This window comes from Macaca mulatta, chromosome 5, assembly GCF_049350105.2.
Source record: "Macaca mulatta isolate MMU2019108-1 chromosome 5, T2T-MMU8v2.0, whole genome shotgun sequence".
NCBI lineage: Eukaryota > Metazoa > Chordata > Mammalia > Primates > Cercopithecidae > Macaca > Macaca mulatta.
In genome coordinates, this window is record NC_133410.1 from 5959151 (window position 1) to 5968489 (window position 9339).

General features: G+C 52.3%; 1 long non-coding RNA gene across 1 annotated transcript in view; it reads right to left on the reverse strand.

Moving 5' to 3' along the window:
* The window catches only part of LOC114678233 (uncharacterized), a 44404-nt gene extending 37126 nt beyond the window's left edge, over positions 1-7278 (reverse strand). The window contains exons 1-2 of the long non-coding RNA XR_013417744.1: positions 6031-7278; positions 5639-5759 (exon numbers count right to left, since the gene is read on the reverse strand). This is a non-coding gene — a long non-coding RNA (uncharacterized LOC114678233). The remainder of the gene's footprint in view (positions 1-5638; positions 5760-6030) is intronic.
* Between the last annotated feature and the right edge of the window lie 2061 nt (positions 7279-9339).

The following is a 9339-nucleotide window of genomic DNA, read 5'->3' on the forward strand; positions in this document are numbered from 1 at the left end:
ACTGGCCCTGCCCAGGTCACGTGCGCAGACCTGGTGTCAATCACTGTCACCAAAGGCTGGGCTTCCCTAAAAGGCCTGGGTCCCAGGCACAGCCCTCAGCAGAGGCGGGCATAGCCTGTCACAAGAGGAAGGGACTCGAAGCACATGCTGGGGAGTGAAAGCACACTAACAAAACCAAGCAAAACAATGACGAACGACAGAAAACGACCACGCCGGCTGCCAGACCCACTGCACCAGGGCATGTGATGCCTGGAAGAGGCCCGGGCACGCAGTAGGTCTCAACAATGCAGACCGGCGTTGTGATAGAGAACTGGCAAATGGGGTCTCTTCCTCCCCGCCCCCACTGCCACCACCGTCACCACTCACCAGCAGTAAATTGTCTTCAAAAATGCTTTAAAACATTAGTCATGTTTTCCAACCCAACTTTTGAGAAACAGTATTTGGGCCATGAGTGTGTGCTGCACGCTCCAGGTGCTTCCGCTCGCACATGTGGGGTTTGGAGCTGCCCACCGTGCAGCACACAGTGGGGCAGCACACAGGGACCAGCACACAGTGGGGCAGCACACAGGGGCCAAGACACAGTAGCGCAGCGCACAGGGACCAGCACACAGTGGGGCAGCGCATGGTGGGGCGACGCATGGGGGCAGCACATGGGCCAAGACACAGCACAGCGCACAGAGGCCAGCACACAGTGGGGCAGCGCATGGTGGGGCAGCACACAAGGGCCAGTGCACAGTAAGGCAGCACACAGGGTGCCCCCAGCACACAGTGGGGCAGCGCATGGGGGCCAGCACACAGTGGGGCAGCACACGGGGGCAGGGGAGCACACAGCGCAGGAGCAGAGTCAGGCTCTGGGCTTCTCGGATGAGCGACAGGGCTGAAGGTCAGCCACAGGGTGGGTGGAGGGGCTTCTCCCTGGAGGCCTGGGTCAACTTCCATTTGCCTCTCTGTGGGGTGTCTGGCTTTGCTTCTGTTGCAAGGGAAACCTTTCATTCGGAAAATTCCCTTAGAGGGTGTGTTTTCCAGGTTGCCTAAGAGGAAGCAGTCAAATCCGGGACACAGCTATCACCGGAAACCAGGGCGGTGAGGGGCGAAGCTTGGCTGTCATCTGCACAGACCCCCAGAGGCCCGCCCTCACGTGCTTGCTCATTGGGCAGCCGGAGCCACTGAGACAGTGGCGGACAGAGCGGACCCCTGCCCCATGCTGCTGATCCTCCACCAAGGAGGCCTCCAGACACCAGCCGCTGGGGAGATCATCCACAGTGACACTCTCCACCATGGAGAGGAGTGGCAGGTGGAGAAAGGGCCGGGTTGTGGGCACAGCCTGGGGGGAGGTGCCCATCACACACCCTGGCCACAAAATCCTCCAGCACAGAGATGGCATCTAAACTTCCCCGAGCCCAGAAGACTCCTCAACTTGGGGATGCAGAGAAACAAGGGTCTGGAAGACATGGCCCAGGGTCCACGCCACCGTAGCAGGGGGCAGGTGCTATGGTAACGAGGAAGCCTGTTCTCATCCTGCTCCATTCAAATGTGGGGAAAAGAAAGAGATCACACTGTTACTGTGTCTATATAGAAAGAAGTAGACATAAGAGACTCCATTTTGTTCTGTATTTGAGATGCTGTTAATCTGTGACCCTACCCCCAACCTTGTCCTTGCAGGAGACACGTGCTGTGGTTTAAACTCAAGGTTTAACAGATGTTGGGCTGTGCAGGGTGTGCTTTGTTAAACAAGTGCATGAAGGCAGTATGCTTGTGAAAAGTCATCACCATTCTCTTAATCTCAAGTACCCAGGGACACGTACACTGCCGAAGGTCGTACACTGCCAAAGGTCGCAGGGACCTCTGCCTAGGAAAGCTAGGTATTGTCCAAGGTTTCTCCCCGTGTCTGAAATATGGCCTCGTGGGAAGGGAAATACCTGATTGTCCCCCAGCCTGACATCCGTGAAGGGTCTGTGCTGAGGAGGACTAGTGTAAGAGGAAAGAAGGCCTCTTGGCAGTTGAGATAGAGAAAAGCATCTGTCTCCTGCCTGTCCCTGGGCAATGGAACATCTCGGTGTAAAACCTGATTGTACGTTCTGTTTACTGTGAAAGAAGGAAACCATCTTAGGGCGAAAGGTGGGACTTGCTAGCACAATGCTGCTCTTTACGCACTAAAAAGATTTATGGAGATGCCTGCATATGCATATCAAGGCACAGCACTTTTCCTTAAACTTATTCATGTCACAGAGATCTTTATTCATATGTCTTACTGCTGACCTTCTCCCTGCGATGATCCTATTATCCTGCCACTTCCCTTTTTCTAAGATGGTAAAGATAATGATCAATAAATACTGAGGGAACTCAGAGATCGGTGCCGGCGTGGGTCCTCTGTATGCTGAGCACTGGTCCACTGGGCCCACTTTTTCTCTCTCTATACTTTGTCGCTGTGTCTCATTTCTTTTCTCAAGTCTCTCGTTCCACCTAACGAGAAATGCCCACAGTTGTGGAGGGGCAGGCCACCCCTTCATTCAAATACACTTTTGCCAATCCAAGACACACAAAGATGCTTTAAGAAAAAGAAACAGGGCCAGGCGCGGTGGCTCACACCTGTAATCCCAGCACTTTGGGAGGCCGGGGCGGGCAGATCATTTGAGGTCAGGAGTTCAAAATCATACAAAAATTAGCCTGGCATGGTGGTGGGTGCCTGTAATCCCAGCTACTTGGGAGGCTGAGGCAGAAGAATCGCTTGAGCCCAGGAAGCAGAGGTTGCAGTGAGCAGAGATCGTGCCATTGCGCTCCAGCCTGGGCAACAGAGTGAGACTCCGTTTAAAAAAAAAAAAAAAAAAAAAGGAAAGAAAAGTAAGTAAGTCTGTTAAGTAAATTGTTTAAGAGCTGGGCAAAATGATAGGTTTCATTTTCCCCCAGAATCAGGGCACAGGGATGAAACCCGGGCTCGGGACAGTAGGAGTGGGGGAATTTGGGTGGGAGTCAAAAAGGTTGACCACAGTGCTGAGTCTTGGAGGCTCCCACCCCATTCCACCCCTGCCTGAGCCTTGGTTGACAGAGGAATGGTTGGGGGGTCAGAGAGGCTGGGGTCTTCCAGGGACAGAAAGGATTTGGGCCTCCGCCCAGAAGAGCTGCCCCTGCAGGGCCAAGGGAGAAAGGTGGGGCAGGGCAGGTCTAAGAAAGGCCCTGGCCACACCCGTCCTGGCCTTCCCTGGCCCTGGGCACCGTGTAAACCGTCCTCCCTGACCCCCAAGTATCTTTAGTGGGATATTCCTTTCTCAAGAATGCAGCGTGGGGCAGGACTTCTCTTCAGGGCTTGGTCAGCAGGCCCTTCCTGCCTCAAGGCTGACTCAGGGCATCAGTTATGCCCACGTCCTAATCCCTGGCACCTGTGAATGTCACTCTATCTGGCAAAGGCACCATGGAAAGGCAATTGCATGAGGGCTCCTGAGAGGCGGAGTCTGTCCCAATCCTGTGGGCAAGTCCTACTGAGAGGGGGCAGGAGGGGCAGGGAGAAGGCCACGTGAGGATGGAGAGAGAGACTGGAGCGATGGAGGAAGGGGCTATGAGCCACAGCAGATGGGCACCACACCGCCTAGAAATTGCAAAAGGCAAGGCAACAGATTCTCCCCTGAAGCCTCCAGAAGAAGCCAGCCCTGCCAACACCTTGACGTTAGCCCAGTGAGGCCGATTTCAGACTCTGACCTGCGGAACCACGCGAGGATAGAATGTTTATTACTCTGAGCCTCAGTGTGCTCATCTGTTATGGCAGCCATGGAGGCTCCCATGTGGCCGCGTCTCTGCACTGTGGATGCTGCAGGCGGGGCTGGCACAGACCTGGGTTCGAACCCTGGCTCCAGCACTTGCTGGCTGTGGATGACAATGGCTCAGGTCACCTTTCTGCACCTCAGTTTACTGACAGTGAGGTGGGGAAAATAAGCACCGGGCCCCCTAGACTATGGGGATGTCAGATAAGTGAACAGATCCCCCAGTCTCATGGGCTGCTGAGGGAAGGCAATGAGATCCCAATAGTGGAGGGGCCCTGGGAAGTGAGGGTAGAAGGGCCATAGAGGCTTAGGGAGGAGCTGATGCTAGTGTCCCCAAGCATTCTTTCTCCCATCATCTGCAGGAACAGAATTGTCAGCAGGAAGTGGACCCTTGGGAATAAAGACTACATTTCCCAGCATCCTTTGCAGCCAGGTGTGGCATGTGACCACATTTTGGCCAATAGGATATAAGGAAACAGCTGCAGTGCATCCCTGCCCTTCTGCCCCCTCCTGTCTAGGATGTTCCTGGAGCTCCCCTCTCACAGTGAGGTGCAGGCCACACCCTGAGGAGGACAGAGCTGAAGGCTGGAAGGAGCCTGGGTCCCTGAGGACCTGAGGCCACAGAGCCATCACGGGAGCCATGGACTGCCGACCCCTGGACTTTTGCACATTAGAGAAATAAACGTCTCTGGCTGAAGCTACTGTTGATGTGGTTCCCTATCCAGAGGGGCTTAGGAACTAGAGTAGCAGCAGGCGTGCCTGCTGCTCCCATGTCGTCCTGTGGGGCCCTGCATCAGCGTCCAAGATTCCTGACAGCCACCCCCAGGCCTCCAGTGGCAAGGGAAGGGGCAGAGGGTCAGGAGGCCTATAAGCACCCCCAGCCTCAGCCCCAGGGAGCCCCTCTGCCCTCAAGCACAGCTCCTGAGAAAGTGCCACACACTGCAAGCCTGCCATAGCACCCACTCCCTGAACACCCGCAATGGTGGTGATCGACGTCACTGACAGCGGTAAGCATCTGGAAAAAGTGCAACAATAATACGAGTGTACTGGCCCACTGTACCAATGAAGAAACCAGGATTCAGAGAGGCTCCCTTCATCTCTGCCCACCGATAGCCCACACGGTCAGAGCTGTCCCCTCATGATGCCTTTGGCTCCAGTTGTGGGTTTGCGATCAATCCAAGGGCAAGGGCAAGGGAAGGCAGCGAGTGCCCCACCCCCCACTTCCTAAACAGGGACAAGAGAAAGGAACCAGGGGGGAGAAGGGAACCAGAGGGGAGAAGGGCTAATGTTCTTAAATGATCCTATCATTCAGTTTCCAACCTTTCTATAAGCATCTATTATTTCGATAATGAGAAACACTGCCTCCCACCAATCCTCACCCACAGTGCTTTTCACAGTTCTGACTTTTTTCCTGCCTAATGACTGATTCGACCCACACACAGGAGGGCTCAAATCACAGTAGGCTTCTAAGGAACGATTTAATCAGCTTTTGATTCCACTTAGCTCACACGTCCATGGGCTTTTAAGATCTCCTCGAGCTCCATGAAGTTTGCCTCCTCCTTCCTTCCCTGTCCTTCAGGCCAGCCCAGGCCCCCCTCACGCCCACCTCTGTGGCTGCCCTGGCTGCAACAGGGAAGAAATGACCATGCCAGCAGCAGGCACCTGAGTCACACCTGGGTTCCACAAGGTCCAGACGGCCATCTTTCTCCTTCGATTAGTCTCAAGGAAATGACTGTTAATTAACTTTGCATTTGCTCATTCCCCGTGCAACTCATTATCCCAATTAAACTACCTCTCGTGAAGTCTGGCTCTTTTTGCAGAAAGTTATTTCTAATTATTTCAACTCGAACGTCTGTGGCCCCTTATGCTGCTATTTTTCTTACCCAGAACATCATTTTCGGTTTGGAACCAGCACGCGAGGGGGAAGGAGCGGTGGCTCTGCTGCCAAGCTGTCAGTTAACGCTTTTCCAGGCAAGTCTCTTAACCTGGGAGCCTCGGCTTCTTCTGCGTGATGGGTCCAGGGACGTTGATTGTAGCAACGAAACAAACAGAAGCAGGCCAAGAACAGGGCAGGCATGAAGGTGAGAATGGGAACCAAAGGTTTATGATGAATCTATTTGGGGTACCAAAGTCCAAAATAAAGATAAAATGGGGAGGGAAAAAAAGTAATGCCTGCCCCACAGGGTTATCATATGGCTTAAGTGATTTAAACTGGGTTCTCCACTCCAGGTCTTACAAGGTCTAAATCAAGGTGGTGGCAGGGATGAGCTCTTACCTGGAGGCTCTGGGGGAGAATCCACTTCCAGGTGCATTCAGGTGGCCCCGAAAGTCCAGCTCCTGGTGGCTGCAGGCCTGGGGTCCACTCCCTGCTCCTATAAGTCACCCACACACCTTCTCACACAACCCCTTCCTCCTTCAAACCAGCAATGTTAATTCCAGACTTTCTCACACCTTCCTCTCTGCTGACAGCTGGAAAAGCTCCCTGCTTTCATTAAGCTCAGGAGGTCAAGCCCACCAGATCATCTCTGATCTCAAAGTCAGATGGCTTGGGACTTTCATTCCTTCGTCAAAGTCCCTGCACAGCAGCATCTAGGCTAGTGTTTAACTGAACAGCCAGGGGTACGAGTCAGTGGGCCCACCTTTAAAATTCTGTCTGCCACGCCCATCATATTCATATCTTTCTAAATTTGCTTCTTTCAAAGTTGAATACAAGGATGAAAATCCATGCCCTCACCGAGGGATCACAGCGATGCAGCTCATGGCAGCAATCACCCGGTGCTGGACACATGTGGGTTCTGTCTTCAGTCCTGACGCAAAATCTGGGATCAGTCAGGAGAAATACACAAGAGTTCTGCCTTCCTTTCACCCACATGACCTTGTGCAAGTCACATCTAACCTGGCTGAGCCCGGTCCCCTCCTCGCCACAGATGGGCTGATCCACAAGAGGACATCTTTGAAGCACCCAGCACACAGCCTGGTACCCCGGCAGTGCTCAGCTGCTATGAGCACCACGCCCACGGTCGACAGGCTGTCAGACCATCTGCACGACCTTTTTTTCTTTTTAAACACCACCCAATCCTTGCTAGGGGCACCACGTGCTGTACAGTCGGCTCTTCCGGCACCCCAAGTCCCTGGCTAGGCCACTCATGCCCATTGCTGGACATGTGCTCAGACGACTGATCCAAGAGTCTTCCATACAGGCAGCTTCACCTCCACGTGAAGATAACTTGCAGTGTGCTGCGGTTCCAGACCTCAGCGAGCTACCTAAGCAGGTAGGTTCCCAAGAGCAGACTGCCTTTGGAGCAGTTCCTGAAGCGGCCACGAGGTGGCAGGCCTTTCCCTGGCGGATCAGAGAAATCCCGCAGTTCGGGATACAGACACACGGCATGGCCTGGCCTCAGTGGAGGTTCACAGTCCCCAAGGTGGCATCCCCACTGGGACGACCTGAGCTTATCTGTCTTGAGGCACAGCAGCTACAATTCTTCATCAGGCTCGGAGCTGCAAGACGCCCATCGGATTCCTTCTGAGCCCCAAAGAGGAAGGAAATGAACATGTTTCTCTTTTAAATCTCACAACAAATAATAAGGTCTCAGTTTTACAGGTGAGCAGATCAAGGTTGAAAGCAATGAAGTTACTTGGTCACAGCCAATAAGAAACATGAGATACTGTTTTGGTTTTGTTTGTTTGTTTTTTGAGATAGAGTCTTGCTGTCATCCAGGCTGGAGTGCAGTGGTGAGATCTCAGCTGACTGCAACCTCCGCCTCCCGGGTTCAAGCGATTCTCCTGCCTCAGCCTCCCCAGTAGCTGGGATTACAGGTGCCTGCCACCATGCCCAGCTATTTTTGTTTTGTTTTGTTTTGTTTTGTTTTTTAGTAGAAACGGGGTTTCACCATGCTGGCCAGGCTGATCTCGAATTCCTGACCTCTGATGATCCACCTGCCTCGGCCTCCCAAAGTGCCAGGATGACAGGAGTGAGCCACCAGGCCCGGCCGAGACACTGTTTTAAATTTTATTGCAGAAAGGCTGGCCGTGGTGGCTCATGCCTGTAATCCTAGCACTTTGGGAGGCTGACGACGCCAGACTGCTTGAACTCAGGAGTTCGAGATCAGCCTAGGCAACATGGTGAAACCCCATCTCTACCAAAAAGACAAAAAATTAGCCAAGTGTGGTAGCATACACCTGTAGTGCCAGCTATTAGGGAGGCTGAGGCATGAGAATCACTTGAACCGGGAGGCAGAGTTTGCAGTGAGCCGAGATCGCGCCACTGCACTCCAGCCTGGGCAACAGAATGAGACTCTGTCTCAAAAAATATATATATAAAATAAAATAAATTGTATTGCAGAAAACTACAAACACATGCAAAAGAAAATCGTCATAACTCCTGTGGCATTCATCACCCAGCTTCAACCATTACTAACAATTGCCACTTGTGTTTCACCTGTCCTTGAATTTTTTTTCACGGAGAATTTACAAAGTGAATACCAGACATAGGGGCAATTTACTGTAAATACTTCCGTTTGCATCTCTAAAGGTTAGGACATTTTACCCACCAGCCGTTACTGCTCCCTACCAAAAGTATCGATAACTCCCAGTTTCCATCTAATACCCGGTTTATATTCCAATTTCCCCCACCTATCTCTCAAATGCCTCGTTTAAGCTGGTTTGTTGTGTCATGATCCAAATAAGTTCCACGCATTCAATTCAATGGCATCTTTTAAGCTCGTTTATTCTCTAATAGTTCAGTTCCACTTTCTTTTTTTTCCTCCAGGCTCCAATTAATTATATTATCATCATAATTATACTATTATCTTAATTACTGGTATTAATTGACAAGGTCATTTGTCCTGTACAACATCCCACATTTGGGGTTTATTTTTTTGCGTCTTTCTGCAAGGGGCATATTACCTGGCAAACAGTAGGTGTTAATCAGCATGGGTTGAATGGTTTCAATGGGAGAAAAGCAAAAGAATAAAAGTTTGGTCCTTTACTCAAATGGTCCTACTTTCACTAATGTAACAAGCAGGCAACACACCACTTGAGAAGCCACCAACTCGCGCCCTGGGATCCTGGGGAGGGCATGGGCTCTAAGTCTGGGATCCTGGGGAGAGCATGGGCTCCCCCGCGGGATCCCGGGAAGGGCACAGGATCGAGCCCTGGGATCCCGGGGAGGGCAGGGACTCTTAAGTCTGGGATCCTGGGGAGGGCACGGGCTCCAGTCCTCAGATCTTGGCAGTCAGAACTGCACTCCAGGCCACGCTGTGCTGAAGCGGGAGCCAGGCCCTATCTCCCACGGGAATCCCGCTTGGGGGCCGGCACCGGGACCATGAGAACACGCCGCCCCTGCTCTTCCAGCACCTCTGCTCTTGGGGGTATGCGCTACAGCAGCACGGACCTCGGTCAGGTTATGAAGACGTGTGCATTTATGAGCTTTAGTTGTGCCCCAATGTTTTCTATACGCTGTTCTTAGTCTGTTTTTCGTGTTTTGAGAAAACTGAAGATAACAGAAAGGTACAAAACACACGCCCATATGCCCATCATCCAGCATCAAAACCGCCAACATTTTGTCCCATTTGCTTCCTGGGTT